A 14,378-nucleotide genomic window follows, 5' to 3' on the forward strand; every position below is an offset into this window, starting at 1 on the left:
TATTAATAATGGAATTGCAAGCACATTACAGTATGTAACATCAAATAAGCTACTTGCTGAGCTAAATACACAATTATACCTAAACATTCACTCAGTAGTAGATCAGAATAAATTATAATACAAATACTGCTTCCACACTCGAATCGAATGTTTAAAAAATATGTGACAGCTGAACCATGTATCACTATAAGTAAAAAAATTACATCTGATCACAAATTTGAAAATTGTATAATATTAGTTTGAGACACGGGAAAAGAATTATCTTTAGCTCACATATAAGTTGCATTACTTAAAGACACCTTATTTAAACATGTGCATAAAATTAAAAGTTTCCTATACATTGTCTATTGTTAAGAATTTTTTTATTTTCTCTGCTAATGTAATGTTAAAAAAGTACAAGTCAAGAAGCAGACAAATATAAAGCATCAACTAGTGAAACAAAAGAAATATGTGTAATGAAAGAAATGAATGTGCACATAACAAAAGAAAGGAATTTTTGTATACAATATGGGGCACTATTTCACATATCAACTGCCCTGAAGTGAAAGTTTATGTAAAAAATTATATTTTAACTAACTAAAAAAAAAAAAAAAAAAAAAAATCAAAAGGCCTTGGAAATCAAATTTTAAGAGCATTAGCAAGATTTTCGTATTCTATTCACCTGCTTTTAAATAGAAAGGGGTCATACAGCACCCAAATGCATAATACATATCCATACTGCTTTTGAAGTCATCATAAATGTGCACAGAAATAACACAAAATTGCCACACAGAAAACATAACGTTTTTAGCTCTGCATATTGGTAATAAGAAATGTTAAATATATTAGAAATCCACACATATAAGCATAAGATACATATAAGTCAAGACAATTAAAATAATTTAAAGTTAAAAACATTATTAAGCATAATACAAAATCTTACAATCAATAGAAATCCCTAGTGAGTCACATTTATTTTTTTCTATCACAGCCAACATTAACAGAAAAACAAATCTATGCTTTAATAAAAGATGCTAAACAATTATCATTTATGAACTTTATTTTTCATGAAATCAATTCATTAAATATGTAAAACATATGAAAAATGTTTTACAAATGATTTACAAAATTATTCGATAAAATACTTGATTAATTTAAAGGAATAATTTAAAAAGTTCTCTTAAAAACATTTAAATTATACAAAAAGAAGTTTAACAACTATAAAGGACACCAAATGAGTACTCATTGCAAAAAATCTTAATTATTAATTAAACAATGCCAAATCATATTAAAATTCTGCATCTGAATTTTAACTTTACATACATATTTACAGAAAAAACTAATGAAATACAAATACATAAAACTGCACATTTTACTGTGTATCAGAAATGAATGAAAGCATGCAAGTTATAAATAAAATGGTATGCTTTAATATTATATCTGAAATCTTATTTAATTGAGAAGAATCAAATACTAAATAAACTACAGTTTTGATACACAATAAATTTAAGTAATATAAAATTAGCCATAAACAATCTGATTTCCTTAAATATTAAGCTTACTAAAATCTGATACTTGAGGAACCAAAGGTGAAATAATATAGAGAAGGGCAAAAAGGAAGGATTACACTAGAAATTAAGTATCTTTTAAGGCATTGGAGTTGTTCACTTCAACAAATTTAGACTAAAAAGAAATCAACAAGATCTCATTTTTCCTTTTATTAAAGGCACTGCTTGCTTCAATGGCATCACTTGCTTCACATCAGAATAATAGACAGACTTAAAATTCTGTCATTCTGCAACAGTACGATTCATATGAAAGCTTAAGATTTAAATGCATTGGTAAAAAGAACATATTTCATAATATATTTGTATAATTTTTATTCATACAAAAAAATGTAATAGGTCAAATCTACAACTTCTCTAACCTTCTGCTTCTTTGTTAACCAGGTTGTTCCTTTTCCTTTTTTAAAATTTAGATAGCATAAAAAAATGACTGTGTGTACATATTCATGAACTACTTAGTTTCTTTTGCTGGTGTAAGTACCAAATAAACTTCTCGACAATTACATCATTAAAGAAATATTACTAGAATCTTCCAATCTCCCTTGCAATAAATTATTATCCATTTGGCATAAAATAACTCTGTCCTAGAACCAAACCTTTTTTTTTTTCGAAAAGCAAACTATTAAATAATAAAATCATAAAAAACACAAAACAAATTGTCACTCGTCAAAAACATATACAGTACAAAGCCCTTAATCTGGACTCGTCCGGACTTCGGCGATTACGGATTAGGGGTTTTTCCGGATTATAGATCAATTTAAATCTAGTAAGATGGCATGCAGAAAATATACAATTAAAATTTTGAAACTGTAATTTATGAAATAAAGAGCAATTATGATCTAAAGGGTATCAAAATTCACACACACAAAAAAAACTTAATATTTATTTCTTTACTTTATTAAACATTTCTTTCAATGCAAGTTGTTTAAATTGCTTCGTGTTTTGTGATAATACTTTCTCTTTAATTCCATAAACAGACATAATTCCTTGTTCAGTTACAAAGTTCCACTGTTCAAATCCTGTAATTGCTGTGTTGAGAATTCCGACTAGTTTGTCAATCAAAATTTTTTTTGTTCTCAATAACCTATCTGTCACTTTCTTCACTATCGGAAGCGCACATGGGTAAACGCTTTACTGGCTTTACATGCATGCGCAGCGGATGCATGCATTAAATGTACATGCGTAAGTTTGTAGCTTTGAGATCCGGATTATAGATCATTCCGGATTACGGACTTTGTACTGTATAATAGGGTTAAGAAACCCGAGTTTGGCATGCACAACATAAGAGACAGCAAATTTGTTAATGAACTCTAAAAGAAAACAAATAATAAAACTAATAAAAAATAGCTGCTGCATTTAGAATTCTCACATCAGTGCAATATAACCATTTTTGGTTTTGCACCAGTAACTTTTACTAATTTAACTATCTAGTATTCTCACAAATCTCTCTCACTGACAGAATGTATACTCTTACACATACACATACTTTTAGACAAAATAAATAAAGGTATAATAGTATATTTAATTTTAAACATTAGTTTAAGGAAAGAATCTGCAAACTAATAAAAGAAGCAAAATTTCTTTATAATGAATATAACACACACAAATGATCCATACAGCTACTTGTAAGATGAGGATGGGAAAGAGTTCCTGAGGTAACTCATATTTTTAAATGCCTGATTTACAAAATGCTTTTGAGTTTTACCTTAAGGTATTACTTGAAAGGAACATACAGGCATTTGTTAAAGAATATTTCTGACAAACACTGGCTGTTTGGATTGGACCTATGAAAGAGATTTTGGAAGTAATTAGCCTTTTGCCAACAACTTCTTTACGTTCGAAGATCACATAGCTAATTTTGGGAATTCTTTATAAAAAGAAACATTTCTAGTTTTGGTTTAAAATATTATCATGTAATATTTTAAAACCCCTAAAAGGAACCCCAATCCAGAAAACTGTAGTGGATTTTTTTTAAGTGTACATGCATAAACTAACGTTTAAATACAGATAAACTGCTGTAAAATGGCACGATCAATATTTTCCAACTAATCACTAATTCTGGAATCAAATATTTCCCTCTCAATATAGAATGAAATGACATAAAGTAATTAACAGTAGTGTAAGTTGTCAGCAGATATGTACAGCAAACTCATCTACAGGAAAACTGATGGTGAATACTGTTAACAGCTATTTATGAAACATACATTTGATCAAAATCTCTTAAAATGTATTTTCATAAAAAATTTTAATTTAACATCTAATGCATACTGCTAGAAGCCAAAGATGCAGTGAGCCTTTTGTTCTTTTCCTGCAGTACAAGTCATTTTACTGTATGGCAGTACAGTCACTTCATGTAAAACAGTAAGCTACTGAGCTTAAACTCTAAAATGAAAACAGAGACAAAAGAAATGTTCCATAGTTAAATATAACAGCTAATTACATTTGGTATATTTAATTAATGAACGTATGGGTTCCTAATGGTGTATCATGTTATACAACTAGTAACATATTGAAATCTGGAAGAAAAGAAATTTAATTTGCCTAGATTAAATCATATGCACAAAAAGAAAAATAATGGAATGTCTGATAAAGCCACTGCAGTTTGGAATTATCGGTGTCCAAGCTAGAGTAGAGAAATAGAGCTTGGTGAATGAAAATTAAAGACAAATGCCAAAGATGAGAAGGCTACATTTAGAAAGTGCACATGAATTTAAAATACAGGAATTAATTTCAGATTGACATGAAAGGTAAGGAATTAAAACTCAGTTCAGATAACAGGATATTTAAAATTTAAAAACAAAATATTTTCTCAAATTGCTAAGAGCAGTGAAAAAGGTTAAAACTAAGACATTTTCAGTTGTTGCCCTAACTGATACAGTGATTAGCAATGTTGGTTGTCATAGTCTTGGGTTCAGGTTTGAATACTGGAGAAGGCTTATGTTTGTTTGTGTACAGTGCCTATGAATTATGAAGGCAGTTTGGAAAACCAAAAGTCCTCTTGATGTGGTGTCATAGAAAGGGGACCATCAAATCAGTTACGGGGATGGTTTCAATCAAAATTGGGATGGAAGTTCGTATTTATTTTCTTACAGATGAGATAACTAAATGGTAAGTTGATATTGAAGATTTCCAGCAAATGCATTGAGCTACAAATATCAAGCCATTAAGAGCAACTACTTTCAATGCATAGACACATAAACTTAATCTTAAAAATCTCAGTTCAGTGATTTAAAATAACTAAATATCACAGTGAAGTGCATTGATGTCTGATTCACCTAGTGGCACCCAATTCATATAGCATTCTTACAAATGCACTATACTGTTTAACTTGATTATGAAATTTAAATTTTAGCCAGCAAGGTATAATACTTTTGATTACAAAAAAGTTTTAAATAATCACCCAGAACATACACATTATTCGGAAGAGCAAAAACATCAGTATTAAGAAAACTTTTTCTTCTTGGAAAGTGTATATGAAAAAATTAATGTTTCAATGAAAGGTTTGTTGACAAATAATCTTTTTTTTTTTATTATTAATTTACTAGCTGTAATGACTAGAATTAGTACTTTTGTGACTGTTAATACTTTTGCTAGGAAGTACTAACAAACCAAATAAATTTTTAAAAAAAATAGCTTATCACAATTTGTGTTGCTAGTTTAAATTCCTTTCTGAATTAACATTCTTAAGAGCAGCAGTTTGCCATTACATTATTAACCACTAATTCAGCAATGACTTCATGAACAACATTAATGCATTGCCAAGTAAAAGACACCAACACAAAAATAAGTATTGGTGAAAAACTAGGTGTGTTAAGGAAATTCCCAAACAAAATCAAGCATAAATTCAACAGAAAAAATACAATGGCTGAGCTAAACACGATGAGAACTGAACAACTGTGATAAAATTAAAGCTTATAATACAATAAGGTATTTCTAATACAAACTTGCAACATAAAAGAAGAAAAAAGGGATGAAAATCTAAGAAGAAAAGCAGTCAATCCAAAACAAAAATTGAAACAGCACTTGAGTTTTATTTAGAGTTACTTTTCAAGAATTTGAAAGAGTTATTATTTATTTTATGACAGTTACATTCATTAATAAATGTATCCACAATAACTGGAAACGAATATATGAACATATTACACCTTAAAAAGGCCACATTTACTCACATTTTTTCTGCTAGCACTTCCTGAATACAAATGTAACACTCTTAATTTATTTAACTTGGTTTTTAGACTTAATTCCTGAATTCAAGAAGCGGATTCCACATGAACTATGGATTTCTAGAATTTCTAGTGTAGGTTTCTACATATAGGTGTTTCAGCCTACCAGTAACAGAATGGACAATACCTCTAAACACTGATAGTTTAATCTGGGTTTGAATACAGCTGAATCGGCTGTTTGGCTGGGTGTTTCCTCGGGTACAGAGGCCTTCAGGCAGACAGCCCTCATATGCTTTTCTGTAATCAAAACAATCCAATCTACAGGTTTTTTAATGTGGCTGTTCATTCAATTTATCAAAATTCTAGCCAAGATCATTCATCCTCCTGGTCTATGGATATAAAAAGAAAAATGGAGAAGACACAGAACCTCTTACAGTTTGTCTCTACACATGCCAATAAAGACTGCAGAATATATCACAGAAAAACAATATGAAATGGCACTCTGCACACCTTTAGTAAAGAAAATAGTAATAATAAGATACTATTCGCATTGAATCACACCACAAATTCCCTGAAATACATTACACTGTTGTTGTGGGCACCCTGTAAGAGTAAACAACTGTGCTAAAATTAAAGCTTATAATACAATAAGATATTTCTAATAAAAACTTGCAACATAAAAGAAGAAAAAAGAGATGAAAATCTAAGAAGAAAAGAAGTCAATCCAAAACAAAAATTGAAACAGCAGCATTCTAAATTTTTTGTGGAAATAATACATGTGGACATTCGCTCCTACAACTCATTTGCTTTTTCCTAAATCTGGCAACAGCTACAGTAGCGAGATACTTCTTCAAGCTGCATGAGGAAATGGAAAGAGATTTCCATTCCGATGAGGTTAAAACTTGGCAATGGGTGGAGTTGAACTATGCCACTCTACAATGTTGCTTGATGATGCAATTCCGTTTCATGATGAATCAAACTTCTTATTTTACTTCCTTTCACTCTGTACATACCATAATCATGTTTATTCTTTCATCATTAAATACCTTTAAAATGCCACTGCCTTCCTCTATTTTAATCCTAAACTCATCCCACATGGGGGCTCAGAACCGCGAACTCTTTCAAACCCTTGAACTCAACTCTCTCGTTCCCTTCAACCTTTTAAACCCCCTTGACTAACATATAACATACCGAGTATAACTATAAATGATGGGATACTGTGGAAGCCTATGGAATAATGTCGCAAGATCCCAGTTGTTGTGATTCATCAGCACGCAAGTATAGCTAATTTTATTTGATGAAGTAATACTAATCAGGAAGTTCTTTCAAGTTATTATGAATATTTGATGACGCCTTTTTATGAAGTTTATTTGAAGAAGCCAAAGGCATTTGATTTTGATGAAAATTACAGTATTGATGAAGTTTAATGATACTGAAGATATATTTTACAATTTGTTTAAATCATACATTCACAATTTCTTTTATAATTTTTGACTGTTTTAACATCATAGTTATTGTGTAATGTAATAAGAATTAATATTATTGTGAAGAATAAGACACATTAAGAATATATTTTGTTATCATAATTTCTGAAACCCGATAAATAATATTTGATGAAATCGAAACTTACATATTTTGTGAATTTCATATGTGGTAAAAACGAAACTGATAAATAATGGCTACACTTAACGATTATCGCAACATTGCACAGTCATTAAAAACTGCCACTACCAAGCATATCAAGCTTTTACATCGTTTAGTTTTTACATCGTTTAGTTTCAGATGGTGATTGGCAGAATCGTGCTAGGTTATGCAATTTTTCTGGTTTTCCCAAACCCTTTAACTTTGAAGATATGAAACAAAAAATTATAAAAGAATTTTCTCTCACAGATTTAATTGCCATATGTAACTTACTGTACTTATAATTTTCCACCGATATTGAAAAGTGTGCTGACACCGTTCTCACAAATCTTGCTGACGTCTCATTATTAAAATCAGATTCCGCTGACCACAGCGACCTTGAAAAAGAAGCTTTGGTGCAAAGTCAATCCTCGGCGCGTAGCGTCACCCAAACAACCATTAATCCCATTCCTGAAGAATCTTTATGTAAACAAATGGAGGCAAAAAGCTCTCTTGAAAGCGTGGCTGCAAATTTATTGGTATCGACTAACCCGTAAACACAGACTGTTCCGTTTCAATGTTTTGGCTTAAAGGACATTGTTGATTTGATCAAACCCTTTTCCTCTCGGGATAATTACAGCGTTGAAACATTTATTTCTGACATAGAAGATATTTTTAATCTTTATGAAATCATGAATCCTGAACACCAAGTAATTTTTGTGAAAAAATATCTTACAGGTCCAGCTTTAACTTTAATAAGATCAATTCATGGAATTACTAACTGGGAACAATTAAAACACCATTTATTAGATGAATTTTTGGATAAAATTAATAGCCTTCAATTACATCAAATAATGGAATCTTGTCATAAGGTTAAGACTTGGCGATGGATGGAGCTGAACTATGATGCTCAACAATATTGTTTGATGATGTAATTCCATTTCATGATGAATCAAACTTTCTATTTTATATTATTTTATTTTATTATTATTACATACCATAATCATGTTTATTCTTTCATTATTAAATACCTTTGAAATGCCACTGATTTCCTCTATTTTAATCCAAACCTCATTCCACATATATATTATCAAAGCTTTATTCCTAACAATTTGTTATAGTTTAATACATACATCATGTGAGGATTTGAGAATCCCCAAATCCTCATATCATAAGGGAGTTGGGAGCAAGACAGCATGAAAATGAATGTTTGGTGAGTGATGCTAAATGACAAGATTCTAGGACTAATTTTCCCTCATGAATAAACAGCAGAAGTTACCTTGATTAATTACATTTGCCCACAGTTGGAGGATCGCCATCAAGAGGTAATTTTTCAACAGTACGTTGTGTCACCACACTGGGCATTGTGTACTTGTAGCTTTCTCGACAGAACATTCCTCAAAAGACGGATCAGTAGGGATAGACCTATTCTGCAGCCACCATGTTTGCCTGACATAAGCCCTTTGGTCTTTTTTGGAGCTACATTATAGACATTGTTTATCATTTGAAAGAGCCAAACCTTGCAGACATGAAGACCAGTATCAGCAATGCCTTTGCAACCACTGATCACATAATGTTGTACCATACATAGACAGAACTAGAGTACCAGGTCGATATTTTGTATGTAACCAAACGTGCGAATGTTGAGATTGTGAAACTTGTCACAAAAACTTTAAACTCAGCTTCCAAAGTGTGACCACTGCCAAACAACAAGCTGTTGAAGTTGTTCAGGAACTTTGTGAACACCCTATATGCTCTACAATTTCATTTTAAAAATCTTTTCGAAACTTATCGATATAAAATTTTACTTATAATATTAATATTCAAGCCTAAGTTATACAGTACAAAGTCCGTAATTCGGACTCATTGGGACTTCGGTGATTCCGGATTAGGCGTTCTTCCGGATTATAGATCATCAATTTAAATCTGGTAAGATTGCATGCAGAAATTATACAATTAAATATATGAAAGCGTAATTTATGAAATAAGGAGCAATTATAATCTAAAGGGTATCAAAATTTACCAAAAAAAAGCTTAATATTTATTTGTTTACTTTAGTAAACATTTTTACTTAAGTAAACAAATAAATATTAAGTTGTTTATATGTAAGTTGTTTAAGTTGCTTCGTTTTTTGTGCTAATACTTTCTCTTTAATTCTATAAACAGACATCATTTCTTGTTCAGTTACAAAGTTCCACTGTTCAAGTCCTGTAATTGCTGTGTCGAGAATACCGATTAACTTGTCAATCAAAATTGTTTCATTTTCAATAACATTCTCTGTAACTTTCTTCACTATCGGAGGTGCGCATGAGTAAACGCTTTACGCGCATACGTAAGTTTGTGGATTTGAGGTCTGGATTATAGATCATTCTGGATAATGGACATCCAGATTAGAGACTTTGTACTGTACAACTAAAAGGAAATTTTGCTTTCACTCATAATCCAAACAAAATTAGCAATGAACAATTCTTAAAAAAAAAAAAAAAAAAAAATTAGTGCAATAAACTAGCAGTAATGTTAACATATTTTCTTACATACTTTTTTAATATTACAAGTTCTTCCTTTACTTCTCTCCTCACAGCTAGGATACACTGCAAAATTTTACGCTTTTGATTTTCAAAAGGTAAAACTAGTAAAAACATAAGGGATATAATGCAAATAAATGTAGCATTTACTCCTGAAGAAATATGAAAAAATACTGTTACATTTTGTGTTGAAATTCGGCTTTGTTCTATTTAAAATCAACTCTAAACTAAGGTTAAAGCTTTAAAATTTTTAAGAATAATTTAATTATATAACAAACTATCTCTATAACATAGAGTCAAATAAGTCAAATTTTTATGACAGTCATCTTAAATTTTTAGGCTAGTCTGTTTAAAAAAAAAAATCAAATTTTATTCTTATATTATATTAGATTTAATAATTATTCCAGAACTAATTGAAAGAAATAAGTTACTGATCTGACTGAGAGAGGATGAAATTGACAGACATGCCTGACCAACTACTAGTGACAAAACTGGCCCATATATTTATGCCTAAAGAGTACCATCTAAATGAGCTGATGTAATTACATCTAGTAGTCTTTGATTATTGGCAATATAAATTATTTTCTTGTTTACCGAGTGGACAGCCTGTTCAACATAATGTCTTGACTGCATATTAACCTAAATATATCTAAAAAGAACAAGTTAATCTGATAGGTGTTTTAAAGAAAATAGTTAAAGTTGTAATACATTTTTCAAAAGTTTTATATGAAGATACTAAAACAAATTTATGTCAACTGGAATACAATGGATTATTTACTAAGTAAATTACTACTTTAAGCAAATCATGGGAACTTAGCTACCTAAGTATTTTCCCAAAATGTTAAAGCACATTTAACCCCTTCATGCCGACTGTCACGTAACGTGCCAGCAACGAACACACTTATCTATCTTATACGTGCCAGCAACGAACACACTTATCTACCGGCCGACACGCAGGCGTGCCAGAGCATTGTTGCGTTTTCTACCGACTGTCACGTATTTGTGCCAGTACCTTGGAACGTTTTTCAAGCTATAATTTCTGCCACAAGATGGCACTGTATGCCCATATGGTTTCAAATACATGTAAATTAGACCTTCTACTCGAAATGAGAGAAGCATGACTCACATAAACATGTTTTTGATTATATAAACAAACGGGGAACTAAATGTTTCCGAATGATATGATTTATGACGTCTCTTTAAGTCGCACTTTATTCGCACGTGGTAGTTGTTTATTGTAAGTGGAAGTTTTATATGCGCTAAAGCGTTGAGTATTTCGGTTTATAGTTCAGTTTTTAGAAAATAATTAGATCTTGTTAGACATGAATTCTTTCTGTTTTTACCGTTTCAATGTCGAAGCGTCGAAAGCATGAAATAGCAGAAATGATGCAAAATATTTCAGATATTGATTCTGAAAGACATTTTCCAAAACTTTCAGAAGAGACTGATAAGAAAATGAGACGACGATGCTTCGTTTGTTCACATTCCCGGAAAAATCCTCCAAAACGGCAAATGAGTTAATATGAGTTCAAGGAATGTAACGTAGGACTGTGTGTAGATCCCTGTTTTAAAATTTTTCATACGAAAAGAGAATTTTAAGTAATATATTTAGTTTTCAGATGTGTAATGTTGAAAGTCATAAAATGGTGAGTAATTAAAATAAAATGTGTAAAATATGCATTTAAACAAGAAATAAGGTAATTAAAGTATATATATATATATATATAAATATCTATAAAGCATAAGCCGTTTAAACACTCTATAGAGCATTATTAAACAATGCGTTGATACTTCGGAAATTTCATGGATTTAGGCTTAGTAGCAAAAAAGCCCCCGGCCCTGGAGAGACGCCGCGGAAGACACTGCCGGCCTCCGCGATAAGCGCGCGTTTTCGCTACCCAGCTCGAAGAGGTTAAAAGAAAGAAATTTAATTAAATAATATAATGCTTAATTTGATTTCATTGGTTCCACTCAAATATTAGATGAGACTTTTTTAATTCCTTCTTATTCTTTATATACTGATAAAACTAAACCTGAAATCTGGAATAGTCAGGACTTTGGGAAATTTCTGGGTTTTAGATCATCAGTTTAAATCTAATAAGATGAATCCTCACATGATTATAAAATTAAATATATGAAATAGTTTTTTATGAAATAATGAAGCATTTATGATCTTAATTGGAATCAAAATTTACACAAAGAAAAGCTAAATATTAATTTATTTTATTGACTAGTTCTTTTAATGCAAGTGCTTTAAGCTGTTCTGATTTTTGTTCTAATACTTTCTCATTAATTTTACAGATAGCTGCATTTTCTTGCTCACTGATAAAGTTCCATTGATGATGTCCTGTAACTACCATGTGTCAAGAATTCTTACTAAACTGTCAAGTAAAATATTTTCATTCTCAAGAACCTCTTTGTCACTCCCTTCACTATTGGGAGTAAGATTTTCTGGATTTTAAACCATACTACAGATTTCACTATCCGTTAGTAGATTGATGATTGCGACATTGTCAATGCAATCGAAAACTTCTGTTATATCATCATTATTTATTATTATTATGAGGTTGCAGCCCTCCTTACCACACTCTTTAGCTTAGTCTCTCCCACCATGTAGTAGGAGCAAGCTCCTTCAGCAAGTCTCATCCGACTCTCAGACAGACAAGGTCACGGATATCACGTGAGAACGCAATGCGCATTTGAAAAAATCAGTGCTCAATGTGTCCTGCAATTCACACCAAGTCTCGCAGCTGGCTGCATTCTTACTGTCATTACAATGAAAAACTTTTGTTTTATCATCATTTATTATTATTATGATGTTTTGGCCCTCCTTACCATCATCACTCCCACCCTGTAGTAGGAGCAAGCTCCTTCAACAAGTCTCATCCAACCCTCAGACAGACAAGGCGGCGGGTATCACCCGAGACTGCAATGCGCGTTTGAAAAATCAGTGCTCAATGTGTCCTGCAATTCACACCAAGTCTCGCAGCTAGCTGCATTCTTCATCAACCCGTGAGCAAAGTGATCTACTGCTCAAAGTTGTTTCATCATTATTTATTATCAATTACCACATTTCTTTACAAATTTCATTAATTGAAAAATTTCACCTTCTGTCTGTCATATCCAAAAACTTTGCAGCTGTCATCATCCCAATGAAATATAATAGCTTGCCACTAATTATGCCAAGCATTTTTTTAAATATCTGCAGACTGGCCTCTCATGACCTTGCAATTCTACTTACAGCATATACTGTTTTAAAATACTTTAAAAATGCTTGAATAGTCTTTCCAATATTCAGAAAATTTAGCATAAATGTTAAAAAAGCGTACTTTATATCTGCATTCCAGCACGGGCAGCGCTTTAATATCTATTGGATGAACAATTTGATGGAAAGAATAAGATGGAGACATTATTTTTCACTTAAAGTGAAATATAAGCTGAATGGTCGACTATTTAAGATAATTGTTGCATCATTCGGTAAATTAACTGATTTCCCAATATTGCCAAGCTTCAAGTACAAAATTATTTTCAAATCAATCATTCATTGAAGTCTGCATCATGCATGCTCTTTCATTTGAATGATAGATGACAGTAAAAATCTTTTTCACTTGGCATGCTTGAGGGTCGTGTATTTCTGTCAATCATGAAAAGTTTATATTTGTGTGTTCCTGTATTATTTGTTCATGCAAAAATCCTTAGTCTCATTTTTTAATCCTTCACAACATTTGGGGCATATTCTGCAGAGGTCAGCAAGGTATTTCGAGGAACATATTGCCAGAGGAGACCAATTTCATCAGCATTATAAATTTGTTTCAAAGATGGCTTTTCACTATTAATGATTTCAATGAATTCTTTTACAAACTGCTTGGCAAAAGCTTGATTTTTTTTTTCATCTGAGGAATTTTTAACTGCTTTATACCATGGTGATTTTCAAATTCAGTTATCCAACTGTTAAATAAATGAACTCATACTTAATTTTCCTATAAAATACTTTATCTTGAGCCATTAGCATTGGATCCATCAATGGCACTGTCTCACACATACAATCATCACACTTTTAGCATAACAAAATATTTTTCTGTTATTAATTGCCAGTAAGATATCAGAAGTTACAAAAAATTCTAAAATTTCCATTTATGATTTTCCAGTCTCATATAATTTTCAGATTGATATGTCTTCATTCACTTTTCGCTTGATTGTAAAAAAACTTTTTCGACATACAAGTTTAATTTTCATAAAACGGTTATAATAATAAAAGCCTACAAAAATAACAAGCTGGATTAAATTAAAAGTTAATGAACTGTGCAACTTGCTATGTTAATCAAACTATAGTTTTATTGAATCTAATTCTTTCTGCCTTTGCCACTGGTACAGTACTGCCAGATTGTAAAATGTTTTATAAATCTGCTACTTTTGACAAACCTCTGCGACTAAAATTTATTTGAATGAGATTTTGCAAATATTTAGCTCCTCTATCATTTACCTGTGCTACTTTTTTGCAAATTAAAATTTTTTTTAAATGGATT

General features: G+C 31.1%; 1 pseudogene; it reads right to left on the reverse strand.

Annotated features, from left to right (window-relative positions):
• Positions 1-12,739: 12,739 nt before the first annotated feature.
• On the reverse strand, positions 12,740-12,893 carry LOC118188209 (5.8S ribosomal RNA; annotated as a pseudogene).
• Positions 12,894-14,378: the final 1,485 nt, after the last annotated feature.

This window comes from Stegodyphus dumicola, chromosome X2, assembly GCF_044657685.1.
Source record: "Stegodyphus dumicola isolate Sdum_Otavi_A_Nest chromosome X2, ASM4465768v1".
Classification (NCBI taxonomy): Eukaryota; Metazoa; Arthropoda; class Arachnida; order Araneae; family Eresidae; genus Stegodyphus; species Stegodyphus dumicola.